Here is a 15,894-nt window from a genome sequence, read left to right as displayed (position 1 = left end):
GAGGGATCTCAAAGCTTGCTTTCATTTCAATCTTGCTTATAGTTTCTATATTCTCAAAATCTTTTGCCAGGCAATCATATTTATAAGGCTTTCCTGTTTCATCTTCCCCAACATCTCTCCCCCATTCTGATGAACAACTAAGATTTTAGACACTGTTTTACTCATAATTCTTTGCACACACTGAAGTATACAGGGTACTGCTACTAAAACTACAATTATTACTATTAGAATAATCAAGCCTATTTTACAGAGTTCCTTTAGGCAAGGTGCAAAAGCTCCGACCGTCAAACAAACTGTCTAGCCAAGATGGGTCACCTGTTGTAATTTGGTTAGCTAAATCCTTTAGGTTCTGTAGCTGTTTATGAATGGAAGCAGAATGATCAGGTAAGTTCATACAACATAATCCTTCAAAATCTTCACAACCGTGCCCATGTGCTAGTAAAAGAAAATCAATGGCAGCTCTGTTTTGTAAAGTGGCATGTCTGACCGCTTCTTCATCTGTCAACAAATCACTGATTGCAGCAGAGGTGGCATTTACTTCTCTGCTGAGCCAACACCCTAACTTGTTTAATTGTGTCAGTGCAGCTGAGGAACCCCATGAGGTAGAAAAATGCTTGCAACAGTTGATTTTCCAGAGTTCTGAGAGTGAAAATTGCTATCAGGGTTGCTCTCATATTAATGTCCCCAGGAGGATCTAATCTTTCTGCTTTTCTTTTTGACTACCCCTTGGACACTGGGAGCAATTATTGTAAGTTGTCCCAAGGCCCACCATCTATTTTTGAGGGTATACCTTGCCAGGCCCTGTCTCCACAGATGAGCCAGATTCCTCTAGGGAATAGAATTGGAAGTTGAAATGATCTGTGTGAGGTTCATCATACGTAAGAAGCTTAGTTTGATTGCACTGAGAAGTCATATTGCTATAAGCTGGGTGATATGGGGTAAATGAGGGCCATCTTCTCCTAGGAAATGAAAGAAGTAACAGGTATCCATAGTTAATGAGCCTAGGATTTCTAGCTCTTGAAGGTCAGATTTATCAGCTTTAGAATTATCAATATAAGTTTGGTGTTTCTGGCTGGGAGTTGGAGATACGTGATGATCATCATATGGCCAATATTTATCAGGAGTAACATTATCAAGACCCTTTGGGAAAGGTACTCCGACTAGACAGGTTGAACAAGGTTTGTCAGGGCTTGTGTCAGATAGACGGATGGTATCGGAGCCTGCAGACCTGGCTAAAGCAACCCAGACATTCGTCTTTGGTTGATTTACAGGTAAAGCTTCTGTTTGTGCTGCCTGTGCAGCTACTTGCGCTGTTTGAGCTGTAAGAGCCCTTTCAATTTTTTCTCCTAGAGTTTTTCCAAGTTCATTTGCCTGGATAATTGCCACTTGCTGTGGACTCCCAATTTTGTTACAGGCATCCATCATTTCAGGCACTGTGGGTTTTTCTTTTCCTAGGGCTTTGATAACTCTTTTACATTCTGCATTGGCATTATTTTCAATAATGTCCCGTATCATGATTGGGCAAGCCATATCATCGCCGCATTGTCTTTCTGCTCCTTGCGTTACCCGGCCCACAAATGTGGTAAATGGTTCAGACAAGTCTTGCCTAATCAGATTATAGGCTTTTTCAAAACTTCTTGCAGGCTGAATTTGCAAAAAGGCTCTGCGAGCCATCTTTTTAATGTCATGTAACGCTGTTTTGGGTAAATTCACTCGATTATCATTCTGATCATCAGGAGGGTCACCAGTCAGCTTAGACGTGACAAGGGTACGAAGGTCTGCATCGGTACTCTGTCTATAAGTGGCTAGTACCCCTGTGAGCAGCCTTTTCCATTTGAGTTCCCATAGCGTATATTGTGAGTCTGTGAGAATTATACTAGCAAGATTTTTACAGTCATTTGGTGTGAGTGTATGTCCTTCCAGGACTGTCCTTTTCAGCAGTTGCTTAAAATATGGGGAGCAGATACCATGTCCCTTATTGCTTTTCGCAATTCTTTTATCTCATGAGGTGCGATAGCCACCCGTGTTCTAGGACCAGCGGCTTGCTGGCTGAATGGCACAGGCATAGCTAGAGGATTCAGACTTTCTTCTTTGCAAATCTGGCCTCTGACTTCATCCTAGTCTGTTAGTTGAAAATTATCAAAATATTTTTGTGAGTTTTCTAATTTTGGCATTAATGCTGGCGAATTTTCAGGGTTTACTGTCTAATTTTGGGTCGAGAAATCTGTCCCAAACACTGAGGAGACTCTGGAGCTATTTGGGAACAGTTCTTTTTCGAAATTCTTTTGTGTTGGGATCAAAGGGCTGGCATTTGCAGGGGCAAAATCATTCTCTGTCTGTCCTGTATTTATTAAAGCAGCTGTCATATTCCAGCCTCCTCCTCCTCCTCCTCGTCGCACGGTTTGTGTGCATGGATGTGGCTGTGCAGATGAATCGTGACACAAAGTAGTCCCACTGGGTGCTAGGAGTGTGGAAGGCAAAAACGCGGAGGCACACCAGGTATCAGTTGCTCAGGGTTACGCGCTGCAGAGGGATCTCTCGGTGCCCGGCAGAAGGAGAGATGCAGAAGGATACGTGCAAGGCGCTGCAGTTTTCGCCTTCTGTGGCGCTGTGTATGGACACAGTGGCGGCAGAAGTGGCATGACAGGGCACAGGGATGCCGGCTGTGGCCGGACAGTGGCACGCAGCGGCTCGGAACCGGGACCGGGCTGTATCAAAGCTGCAGCGAAAGCAGTGGGGGGTGGCGGCGGGGCCGTGGAGATAGAACTGCGCATGCGTGCGGCTGATCCCGGGAGCAGCGCTGTGGTTCGATGAGTAGGCGCGGAGTGATATCGCTGGTGCTGGGGTTGTAGCAACTGCGCATGCGTGGGTTCCGTCACTACGGCAGCGCGGGCGGTCATCATGGCGGCGGGCGGGCCGGGGGGTGCGGGAGGAGGCAGAGCTGGGGGAACGGGAACGGGGCTGCGGCTGCGGCTGTGGAGGGAACGCCGGGACGTCCGTGGTTGCAGGAGGCGGCGGAGCCACGCCATCCAGCAGCTCTGAAGCAGGAGGGTGCGGTGGGGAAGGCGCAGCTCGGCCCGCCATGCAGCGGCTGTGGCAGGAGAGGGGAAGCGACCATGGGCGACGCTGACGGGAAGCTGGGCTGGAGCGCCGGGGCGCCAGCATGGGGTGCCTTGGGTGGCTGGGGCGCCCCGGTAAGACAGTCATTAAAACACCCTAAAAATTATTTTAAAAGCCCTGAAAAAGCCCTAAAGGTATCCTAAACATTTCCAGAGAATTCCTAAAAAACTCCTACAAAAAAAACCCTAAAATATCCCTAAAAATCCCTGAAAAATCACCTGAAAGACCCTAAAAAACTGTTTAACCCCTACCTGTAACACTGTGGCCTCCAAACACCATCTCTACCTATTAATCGGGGTGACTGCAAGACCCTCAAACACCACCACAATCACCAGCTTGAGTTGGTCTGGACAGCACCAAATAAAATAAAATAAAAAGCTTTATAAAAAGAAAAATTAAAAAAAAAATTAAATTAAAAATAAAATTTAAAAAAAGCTTTAAAAATGGGAAAATCAAAAAAATTAAATAAAATAGAAAATTTAAAAAATAAAAAGCTTTAAAAATAGAAAAATTAAAACTAAAACCTAAAATAAAATTAAAAAAAAATAAATGCTTTAAAAATAGAAAAATTAAAACTAAAAACTAAACAAAAATGAAATTAAAAAAATAAAAGAAATGCTTTAAAAATAGAAAAATAAAAACTAAAAATTAAATAAAATATAAAATTAAAAAAATAAAAGAAATGCTTTAAAAATTGAAAAATAAAAACTAAAAATTAAATAAAAAATTAAAAAAATAAATAAATGGTTTTAAAAAAATTAAAACTAAAAATTAAATAAAAAATAAAAAAGTTTTAAAAATAGAAAGATCAAAAAAAAATTAAATAAAAAATAAAAAATAAAACAAATGCTTTAAAAATAAAAAAATTGAATAAAAAAATAAAATAAATGCTTTAAAAATAAAAAAAGTAAAAATAAAAATTAAATTAAAAAAAATTAAAAATAAAAAGATTTTAAAATAGAAAAATAAAAAATGAAAATTAAATAAAAAGTAAAAAATAAAATAAATGATTTAAAAATAAAAAAATCAAAACTAAAAATTAAATAAAAAATAAAATAAATGCTTTAAAAATACATAAAGCAAAAATAAAACGAAATAAAAAATAAAATTAAAAAAAGAAAATAAATAGTTTATCAATAAAAAATGAAAACGAAACATTAAATAAAAAATAAAATTTAAAAAATAAAATAAATGCTTTAAAAAAATTAAAACAAAAAATTAAATAAAAAATAAAATTAAAAATAAAATAAAAAGCTTTAAAAATAGGTAAATCAAAAATAAAAATTAAATTTAAAAAAATGCTTTAAAAATAAAAAATCAAAACTAAAAAATAAGATAAAAATAAAAATAAAAAATAAAAAATGCTCTAAAAATAAAAAATTATATCTAAAAATAAATAAAAAAGAAAATTTAAAAATTTTTAAAACGCTTTAAAAATAGAAAAATTAAAACTAAAAATTAAGATAAAAATAAAAAAAAAAAAAAGCTTTAAAAATAGAAAAATTAAAACTAAAAATAAAAGATAAAAATAAAAAGAAGCTTTAAAAATAGAAAAATCAAAACTAAAAATTAAAAAAAATTAAATTAAAAAAATAAAATTAATTAAAAATAATTAAAAAACGAAATAAAATCTGTAAAGTGCTGTAAAGTACCGTAAAAATTCCATAAAAAGTAGTGTCGTAAAGCGCGACTGTCGTAAAACTATCGTAAAGAGCGACTGTCGCGCTTTACGGCACCTTTTACGACAGTCGCGCTTTACGGCACCTTTTACGACAGTTTTGCGACAGTCGCGCTTTACGGCACCTTTTGCGACAGTCGCGCTTTACGGCACATTTTACGACAGTTGCGCTTTACGGCACCTTTTACGACAGTCGCGCTTTACGGCACCTTTTGCGACAGTTTTACGACAGTCACGCTTTACGGCACCTTTTACGACAGTCGCGCTTTACGACCCCTTTTACGACAGTCGCGCTTTACGGCACCTTTTACGACAGTTTTGCGACAGTCGCGCTTTACGGCACCTTTTGCGACAGTCGCGCTTTACGGCACCTTTTGCGACAGTTTTACGACAGTCGCGCTTTACGGCACCTTTTACGACAGTGGCTTTTACGACAGTCGCGCTTTACGGCACCAACTTTTATGCAACTTTTACGGTACTTTACAGAACTTTACGAATTCTTTTTTTTTTTTTTTTAATTTTTATTTATTTTTTATTTTTAATTTTTCTATCTTTATAGCTTTTTATTTTGTTATTTTTATTTTTAATTTTTCTATTTTTGAGGCTTTTTTATTTAATTTTTATTTTTAAATTTTTTATTTTAAAGGTTTTTAATTTATTTTTTAATTTTATTTTTTATTTATTTTTAGTTTTAGTTTTTCTATTTTAAAAGCTTTTTTTATTTTTTTATTTGATTTTTTTATTTTTAAAGCTTTTTATTTTGTTTTCTAGTTGGTTCTTTTATTTGATTTTTATTTTTAATTTTTTTATTTTTTAAGCTTTTTAATTTATTTTTTTAATTTTTTATTTGATTTTTATTTTTAATTTTTCTATCTTTAAAGCTTTTTATTTTGTCTTTTAACTTTATTTCTTATAAAATTTTTATTTTAATTTTTTTATTTTTAAAACTTTTTATTTTGTTTTTTATTTTTATTTTTAATTATTCTTTCTTTGAAGCTTTTAATTTTTTTTTATTTTTATTTTTATTTTCTCTACTTTTTAGACTTTTTATTTTTTAATTTAATTTTTATTTTATTTTTATTTTTTATTTTTCTATCTTTAAAGCTTTTAATTTTTTTAATTTTTTTTTAATTTTTCTATTTTTAAAGGTTTTTATTTTGTTTTTTAATTTTATTTTTAATTTTATTTTTATTTTTAATTTTTCTTTTTTATTGCTTTTTTTTTTTATTTTTAAAGCTTTCTATTTTGGTTTTTTTATTTTTTATTTAATTTTATTTTAATTCTATTTTTAAAGCCTTTTTTAATTTTTTTTATTTATTTTTATTTTTATTTTTTCTATTTTTAAAACTTTTTTCTTTTTTTTCTATTTTTAAAGCTTTTCTTTTTTTAATTTTATTTATTTTTATTTAACTTTTTTTAATTTGTCTATTTTTAAAGCTTTTATTTTATTTTTTTATTTAATTTTTTATTTAATTTTTATTTTTAATTTTTCTATTTTTAATGTTTTTATTTTATTTTTTTAATTTTATTTTTTATTTAATTTTTATTTTTAATGTTTCTATTTTCAAAACTTTTTATTTTTTTATTTTAATTTTTATTTAATTTTTACTTTTAGTTTTTCTATTTTTAAAACTTTTTTTTTAGTTTTTTTCTATTTTTAAAGGTTGTATTTTATTTTTTAAATTTTTTTATTTAATATTTCTTTTAAATGTTTCTATTTTAAAGCTTTTGATTTTATTTTTTTAATTTTTTTTTTAATTTTTCTATTTTTAAAGCATTTTTTTAAATTTTGTTTTTTATTTAATTTTTATTTTTAAGTTTTCTATTTTTAAAGCTTTTTGTTTTATTTTATTTGGTGCTTCCCAGACCAATTCAAGCTGGTGATTGTGGTGGTGTTTGAGGGTCTTGCATTACGGCACTACCTTTTATGGAACTTTTACAGCACTTTACAGCACTTTGCAGTTTTTGTTTTGTTTTTCCTTTATTTTAAATTTGTTTTGTTATTTTAATTTTATTTATTTTTATTTTTAATTTTTCTATTTTTAAAGCATTTTATTTTATTCTATTTGGTGCTGCCCAAACTTGCTGTTGTGCATTTTTATACTTTGTAATACTTTGAAGTAATTTTGTTTTGTATCCCCATATTTTTTCTCAAACGGTTTATCCCAAACTGTACCCCCCTCCCTTTACCTGTGTTATCCCTCTCCCGGGATGAGATCATCCCCAAACCCCACCCTGGCTCTCTGTCAATCACTCAGCCTCCCATCCCCTCCATCCAGAAGTTTCGGTCCAAGTCGTCCAGTGATTAGCCAGAGGCTGGGAGTCAGCCCCCCAAGCCTTGCCCCATACACTCTCCTATATGTCTATCCCCCAGCATCCATCCCTTAGGGTCACTTAATGGTTGGTAGGATGTTATCTACTTTCAGTTTCCACCTCCCTTTAAATGTAACCTTGGCACATCTCCCGGGGCTCTCAGCAGGAACCCCCTGAGGTGCAGGAGCTCCTTTGGGACTCCTAATAAAACCTTGCATTAACCCCTGCTAAGAGTCGGCCCTTTATCTTCTACCGCTGTCTCTGGTGTCTCTTCTGCTGCAAAGGCACCAGCCCAGGTGCCCTCAGCACCCTCAGGGCACAGAGAGTGTCTCCCCCAGCCCAGGTGCCCTCAGTACCCTCGGGGCACACACAAAGAGTGTCTCCCCCCAGCCCAGGTGCCCTCAGTACCCTCGGGGCACAGAGAGTGTCTCCCCCCAGCCCAGGTGCCCTCAGCACCCTCGGGGCACAGAGAGTGTCTCCCTGCCAGCCCAGGTGCCCTCAGTACCCTCGGGGCACAGAGGGTGTCTGCCCCCAGCCCAGGTGCCCTCAGTACCCTCAGGGCACAGAGAGTGTCTCCCCCAGCCCAGGTGCCCTCAGTACCCTCGGGGCACACACAAAGAGTGTCTCCCCCCAGCCCAGGTGCCCTCAGTACCCTCGGGGCACAGAGAGTGTCTGCCCCCAGCCCAGGTGCCCTCAGCACCCTCAGGGCACAGAGAGTGTCTCCCTGCCAGCCCAGGTGCCCTCAGCACCCTTGGGGCACACACAGAGGGTGTCTCCCCCCAGCCCAGGTGCCCTCAGTACCCTCGGGGCACACACAGAGAGTGTCTGCCCCCAGCCCAGGTGCCCTCAGTACCCTCGGGGCACAGAGGGTGTCTCCCCGCTGTCGGCCGTGCCGGGGCTGCCGACTCAGGACCGGCCGAGGGTTACTGAGAGGCTCGCACAAACCCGCTCGGCCGCTGATTGTGGTGGTGTTTGAGGGTCCTCCAGGACAAGGGAGGAGATGAGAATCTTGACTCCACCTTTCAGAAGGCTGAAATATTATTGTATGATCTCTATTATATCAAAAGAAAATCAGATATTAGAACTATATTAAAAGAGCAACGAGACATCAGAAAGCTGGAAAGGAATGAATAATAAAAACCTGCTCACAGCCCCGACACCACTGGACCATGATTGGTCATCAAGTAGAAACAATGCACAGGAGACCAACCCAAGATGCCCCTGTTGCTAAACCATCTCCAGCCCACACTCCACAGCCAGCAGATTGTTATTGGTTCCATTTCTGTTCTGAGGCTTCTCAGTAAAAAAATCCCAGCAAAAGGATTTTCATCAAACACGTCAGTGCCAGGTGATGGCACAGGCAGCATCGGCCGGCCGAGGTCACTGTGTCATCCCTGCCAGCCCAGGTGTCACAGCAAGGAGGAGAGAGTTCACCCTGTGCTCAGCCTGCAATACAGAACAATACAACACACATATTAACACAAGATGATAACCTTTTTCTATTTTCATTACATGCGGATTTATTGTTACAGGACACCCAAAACAACAAAAGCACACAAAAAACAGCACTCATCTACCATTAACACCCCCTTCACATTACACACAAACTCACCATCCCTCTCATCACAATGCTAAATTACACCCCAGCAATCATTGCTCCTCGGGAACGTGGTTCCCAGGAGCCTCCAAAAAATCCTCCTGCCTGACGAGAACCCCGGTCCCTGGATGGTCCGCACCCAAACTTTGGCGATGAACGTCGCCTCGCTGACCGACCGGGACCCAGGAAAAAAAACCCAGCTGGGGGCGGGGGGGGGGGGAACCCGGCTGGGGATTTTTTACTCTAAATTTACAAATGAGTTGAAAAACCTGAAAAGCAAAAGTCACACACACAAGGTTAAATCCAGTCAGCATGCGCTCATACACGCAGAGACGAGCAGATGCAGACAGACACAGTCACGTGCTCTCACACACGCTCACGCACGCAGAGACGAGCAGACGCAGACAGACACAGGCACATGCTCTCACACACGCTCACGCACGCAGAGACGAGCAGACGCAGACAGACACAGGCACATGCTCTCACACACGCTCACGCACTCCTCCCATTTAAACGTTCCCTGCGGCTCTTACTCGAGACGCTGAAGAACGCGCTTCCACGCTTCTTCTGGCTGCTGCTCCTCGACGTCAAATGGTAGATTATGGGGAAATCAGCAGCCTCGGAGACCTGCGAGACGACAGGAAGCGGTCGATGAGTGGCTGACAGCTAGGACTTGTCCCCACTCTGGACCAATAAGTTTTCTACCCAAAATCCCATAAAAGACAGATGAACAGTAAAGTTTTTATAACTGTTCTACCTAACTGTGACTACGTGCCAGGGCAGGGCAGCTCCGACCATAAGCAGTACAACATAAGTACACACAATATAAGCCGACGCATACAGTGCAAGTGTACATGGAGTGTAAGTACATACAGTATATGCCAGCATAGGTACACACAATATAAGTACATACAGTATAAGCCAACATAGGTACACGCAGTGTAAGTACATACAGTATAAGCCAGGACTTGAGACAGCTCTCTGGAAGATACTAATTCTTGAGTCCTATACTCTTTGAGAAGATGGAACCTATAGAACTACTGCAGTCACGTGAGGAGGGTGTAAGACGCTTCCTCCAGAAGTCCAAGAGAATGGCGTGGAAAAAAAGGCACTACCAAAGCCGCTAGTGAGAAGGAAGATGGATGAGAACATCTTGTCCCTTTGAGACACTCCTGTCTCAGAGTAAAAATGTACAGGTGCCGGAATAAGGGATATCCGGAAAGGAAGGTGAGTAGAACGCGGGCAATGTGGCACGGAATAGTGCCGATAAAGCATCAAGACGTGACAAAGGCCTGTGACACAGAAGACAATGGACACAGACTACATAACACAGACACGGGCGACATAACACAGACACAGACGACATGACACAGACACAGATGACATGACACAGAGACGAGTGGCAACTGCCTGGCACTGTCCCCTTAGGGACCTGAGATTCCTAGCACAAGATGAGCCAGAGGCTGATGATGCCAAAGGAAAGGAAGCCCTATGACAAGAGCACGTGATGATGAAACAACTCGTTAAAAGAAGTTAGTGCCAAAGAAGTTAAGAGGATGCTCAAGAGGCTCAGCGAGCCTAGAGAAGGAAGCCGACTGCCGGGTGACCATGGCCGTAGCTCCGAACGTGAAGGCGAGCTCCTCGGGGGAAAGATCCGTGACGACGTCGAGTCGAGGGAGGCGGACGATTCAAAGTACATGAAAATGTGGAGATGGGTCGGAACTGCCCTGCCCGGCAAAGGCTCTGGCGAGGCTGAGGGGAAACCCTATGCCTTTACTTCCAGAGAGCCCACCCTGCTACAGACCTCTCCGCTAAGCTGACATGAAATTGCCCCCTGTGATAGTAAAGGTTTTTCCCCTTCTCCCAGCCACTGGCCCCGACACTTAGCTTTTGGAAGAGGAGCGGACAAAATCCATCCTCGGTCGCACGTGGACGTCGAGATGCTCTCCGTGTGTGCTTCAGTGCTGCTGTTTCCAAGCTTTGGCTACGAGCCTCCTCAGGGTACCTAAGACAAAACAGAAAACCTGACTATTGCCCTCAAAACCAGTAATCCCTGGGACTCCTCCACACCACTGCCCCGGCTCACCTCAAATCTTGATTTCACTCTGGAGGGTGCCCGGAAGATACCTGCACAAAGAAAAGGTACACGCTTAGCATGCTGCTGTGTAACGCTCACCTATGGGTCAGCCTGGCTAAACTGCGACTCACCTGCCCTCCTCCGTTCCTTGGCGTGCCTAGGGCAGCGACAGCACCTGCAAAGAAACAAAGCAGAAAAGCATGCTGAGATACTGTGAAAACGCAACCTCCCAAATCTGACAAGGATGCCACACTGATACCTTAAGCTTGCACACACCTGGAATGGGCATGTTCGACCAGAATAGATGGCAAGTGGACCACCTAAAAAAAAAAAAAAACAAGAGGAGATGCTTAGAGCTCCACCAGAAACTGAGACCTCAGCAATAACAACTGCTTCTGTACGCTACTCAATGCTCACTTCGCCCACTCAGCCTTGACTGCTGCTCTCGGCCTTGACCTCCTAAAAAGAAAGACAAAGAACACTGCTGTAATGGCCACCATTTATGCTTCCTCTGCAGAGAAAAACGGTGACTGACCTGCTCAGGGCAATCCCCTCACCTGGGATGGGGGGCTCTGCCCTGGATTTTATCCTTCTGCATCTGAAAGAAAGTTAGGACGAAAGTCAAAGGGCTGCAGGATAATTTAAAAGCTCCAGATATCTTATGTCCATCTACAAATCCCACCCAGAGTCCAACTCCACCCCACATTACAAACTTCAAGTCCCCGGGACTTCTCCTACGACACCAGGCTACGCGGCAGGGCAGAGCAGCTCCAGCACAAATGTGTGCAGACACCCGTGACACAGGACAGACAGGACGTGACAGACAACGGGGACACAACACGGACAGAAATCTCCTGGCAAGGAAAATGCCTGCAAGGACTGAGAGAATGCAAAAGGAGATGACCGAGGTGAGACCGATGGTGAGCTGATGAGGCTCAGAGAAACCTGGAGGAAGAAGATGCTAACCAAATGATTTATTCCAAGAACTGCAAAGATGGATGCCTGAGAATCCCACGGCCAGAAGCCTCTACCTGCCCTCACGTTCTTTCAAGTCCTAGTCCGCCATAATGGATCCTGGCGGGGCAGAGCTGCCCATACAGCTCAGAACAAGACCTGAAAAGACACCTGACCGGATGCTGCTAAAGAGACAAGAGAGTCTGATGCCTCTCTGAGCTCCTGAGTCCAAAGTTCTATGGCATTGGTGCGAGGCCGAGGAATGCAGAGAGCACAGATGCTAACAATGATGCCAGGGTTTCTGACAGGCCCCACAAAGGGCTAAGGTAAAAGACATGACATATCCAAACAACACATAATACACAGTAGACAAGTGACACGATACACACCGGGACTGCTCTGCCCTGTGCACCTCAGCACTGTGATCCAAAGTGAGATTTTGCTTTTATGGGGCCTAAGGGGCCGCTTCATGAACACCCCCATCTCCAAAGGGGACTCAAAAACCCCTCCCAGTAGTTCCCAATCCAGCACCCTGCTTTCATCCCCTCTGTGGGTCGTGGCCCTCTACTTATCTCTCGCACAGCTGGGGATGCCGGTCTCAGGTGCAAAGAAAGGCCACCTTGTCAGCTGGGAAGCTCCTGCTGGCACCAGGCTGATGTCTCTCAGACAGCTGTATTAAAGAAAACCAAACATCAGTGCCCGATCTTGGCAGCCCATCGGCCAAGACCCCACAAGTCTGCTACTCACCCTGCTCCTAAGAACGCTCGGCTGCTCGGGCCGCACGCTTCAGGCACGCTCGGAGACCGAGGCCGTCGTCACGGGGGGTGCCTGGGTTAAGAGGAGATGAGGTGATTTGGCATGGCTGAAACCTGAGGGGACCCTCGCTCCTCCTCCCTACTTCCCCAACTCACCGCAACTCCTGGGCAGCTGCCCAAGGCCACCCGGATGGCACCTTTAAATAGAAAAGTTCAGGGCTTCCTCACCAGGTCCTGTAACGCATCCACAGGGCTCACACGTGCAGGGAACCCGGTGCATCGGCCGGCTGGTGACGGGGGCTCGGCAGGCTCCGAGTGGATTGCCTAAAGCGCACAAATGAGAATGGAAACTTAGAGCAGCACCAGAAATTGAGACTGGAGCAGTAACAGCTACTTCTCTCCACTGCTCACCTTGACTGCTGGTATCCAGATTTTCTTCCTAAAAAGAAAGACAAAGAAGAGAGCTGGAACAGAGTCACCACGTACACTTCTGCTGCAGAGACAAATGGTGCCTCACCTGCTCGGGGGAAACCACTCACCCAGGATGGGGCCCTCTGGCACACATTTAATCCATATGAATCTGAAAAAAGAGTTAGGACAAGAGTCAAACTGTTGCAGGATAACTTAAGAGCTCCAGATATCCTATGCCCATCTACAAATCCCACCCAGAGTCCAACTCCACCCCACATTACAAACTTCAAGTCCCCGGGACTTCTCCTACGACACCAGGCTACGCGGCAGGGCAGAGCAGCTCCAGCACAAATGTGTGCAGACACCCGTGACACAGGACAGACAGGACGTGACAGACAACAGGGACACAACACGGACAGAAATCTCCTGGCAAGGAAAATGCCTGCAAGGACTGAGAGAATGCAAAAGGAGATGACCGAGGTGAGACCGATGGTGAGCTGATGAGGCTCAGAGAAACCTGGAGGAAGAAGATGCTAACCAAATGATTTATTCCAAGAACTGCAAAGATGGATGCCTGAGAATCCCACGGCCAGAAGCCTCTACCTGCCCTCACGTTCTTTCAAGTCCTAGTCCGCCATAATGGATCCTGGCGGGGCAGAGCTGCCCATACAGCTCAGAACAAGACCTGCAAAGACACCTGACCGGATGCTGCTAAAGAGACAAGAGAGTCTGATGCCTCTCTGAGCTCCTGAGTCCAGAGTTCTATGGCCTGGGTGCGAGGCCGAGGAATGCAGAGAGCACAGATGCTAACAATGATGCCAGGGTTTCTGACAGGCCCCACAAAGGGCTAAGGTAAAAGACATGACATATCCAAACAACACACAATACACAATAGACAAGTGACACGATACACACCGGAACTGCTCTGCCCTGTGCACCTCAGCACTGTGATCCAAAGTGAGACTTTGCTTTTATGGGGCCTAAGGGGCTGCTGCATGGACACCCCCCCACCTCCAAAGGGGACTCAAAAACCCCTCCCAGGAATTCCCAAACCAGCACCCTGCTTTCATCCCCTCTGCGGGTCGTGGCCCTCTACTTATCTCTCGCACAGCTGGGGATGCCGGTCTCAGGTGCAAAGAAAGGCCACCTTGTCAGCTGGGAAGCTCCTGCTGGCACCAGGCTGATGTCTCTTAGACAGCTGTATTAAAGAAAACCAAACATCAGTGCCCGATCTTGGCAGCCCATCGGCCAAGACCCCACAAGTCTGCTACTCACCCTGCTCCTAAGAACGCTCGGCTGCTCGGGCCGCACGCTTCAGGCACGCTCGGAGACCGAGGCCGTCATCACGGGGGGTGCCTGGGTTAAGAGGAGATGAGGTGATTTGGCATGGCTGAAACCTGAGGGGACCCTCGCTCCTCCTCCCTACTTCCCCAACTCACCGCAACTCCTGGGCAGCTGCCCAAGGCCACCCGGATGGCACCTTTAAATAGAAAAGTTCAGGGCTTCCTCACCAGGTCCTGTAACGCATCCACAGGGCTCACACGTGCAGGGAACCCGGTGCATCGGCCGGCTGGTGACGGGGGCTCGGCAGGCTCCGAGTGGATTGCCTAAAGCGCACAAATGAGAATGGAAGCTTAGAGCAGCACCAGAAATTGAGACTGGAGCAGTAACAGCTACTTCTCTCCACTGCTCACCTTGACTGCTGGTATCCAGATTTTCTTCCTAAAAAGAAAGACAAAGAAGAGAGCTGGAACAGAGTCACCACGTACACTTCTGCTGCAGAGACAAATGGTGCCTCACCTGCTCGGGGGAAACCACTCACCCAGGATGGGGCCCTCTGGCACACATTTAATCCATATGAATCTGAAAAAAGAGTTAGGACAAGAGTCAAACTGTTGCAGGATAACTTAAGAGCTCCAGATATCCTATGTCCATCTACAAATCCCACCCAGAGTCCAACTCCACCCCACATTACAAACTTCAAGTCCCCGGGACTTCTCCTATTGCACCAGCCTAGGCAGCAGGGCAGAGCAGCTCCGGCACAAATGTGTGCAGACACCCGTGACACAGGACAGACAGGACGTGACAGACAACAGGGACACAACACGGACAGAAATCTCCTGGCAAGGAAAATGCCTGCAAGGACTGAGAGAATGACCGAGGTGAGACCGATGGTGAGCTGATGAGGCTCAGAGAAACCTGGAGGAAGAAGATGCTAACCAAATGATTTATTCCAAGAACTGCAAAGATGGATGCCTGAGAATCCCACGGCCAGAAGCCTCTACCTGCCCTCACGTTCTTTCAAGTCCTAGTCCGCCATAATGGATCCTGGCGGGGCAGAGCTGCCCATACAGCTCAGAACAAGACCTGAAAAGACACCTGACCGGATGCTGCTAAAGAGACAAGAGAGTCTGATGCCTGTCTGAGCTCCTGAGTCCAAAGTTCTATGGCATTGGTGCGAGGCCGAGGAATGCAGAGAGCACAGATGCTAACAATGATGCCAGGGGTTTCTGACAGGCCCCTCATAGGGCTAAGGTAAAAGACATGACATATCCAAACAACACATAATACACAGTAGACAAGTGACACGATACACACCGGGACTGCTCTGCCCTGTGCACCTCAGCACTGTGATCCAAAGTGAGATTTTGCTTTTATGGGGCCTAAGGGGCCGCTTCATGAACACCCCCATCTCCAAAGGGGACTCAAAAACCCCTCCCAGGAATTCCCAAACCAGCACCCTGCTTTCATCCCCTCTGTGGGTCGTGGCCCTCTACTTATCTCTCGCACAGCTGGGGATGCCGGTCTCAGGTGCAAAGAAAGGCCACCTTGTCAGCTGGGAAGCTCCTGCTGGCACCAGGCTGATGTCTCTCAGACAGCTGTATTAAAGAAAACCAAACATCAGTGCCCGATCTTGGCAGCCCATCGGCCAAGACCCCACAAGTCTGCTACTCACCCTGCTCCTAAGAACGCTCGGCTGCTCGGGCCG

At 43.9% G+C, this 15,894-nt stretch overlaps 1 long non-coding RNA gene across 3 annotated transcripts; it reads right to left on the bottom strand.

Annotated features, from left to right (window-relative positions):
* Nucleotides 1-8,127: 8,127 nt before the first annotated feature.
* Nucleotides 8,128-11,938, bottom strand: LOC129134113 (uncharacterized). 3 transcript variants are annotated; one of them, XR_013180589.1, is made up of 7 exons: nt 11,321-11,938; nt 11,203-11,244; nt 11,062-11,105; nt 10,917-10,960; nt 10,795-10,835; nt 9,242-10,713; nt 8,128-8,557 (listed from the first exon to the last, which is right to left on the bottom strand). It is a non-coding gene; the product is annotated as an uncharacterized LOC129134113 (long non-coding RNA). The 3 variants fall into 3 exon arrangements; XR_013180588.1 differs by having other exon boundaries at nt 11,343-11,938; XR_013180590.1 differs by lacking the exons at nt 11,062-11,105; nt 11,203-11,244 and having other exon boundaries at nt 11,343-11,938.
* Nucleotides 11,939-15,894: the final 3,956 nt, after the last annotated feature.

The sequence above is a fragment of the Agelaius phoeniceus genome, unplaced genomic scaffold (assembly GCF_051311805.1).
Source record: "Agelaius phoeniceus isolate bAgePho1 unplaced genomic scaffold, bAgePho1.hap1 Scaffold_287, whole genome shotgun sequence".
NCBI classification, from domain to species: domain Eukaryota; kingdom Metazoa; phylum Chordata; class Aves; order Passeriformes; family Icteridae; genus Agelaius; species Agelaius phoeniceus.
The sequence above is the reverse complement of the archived record's forward strand: the minus strand, read 5'-3'. Positions and strand labels throughout refer to the sequence as shown.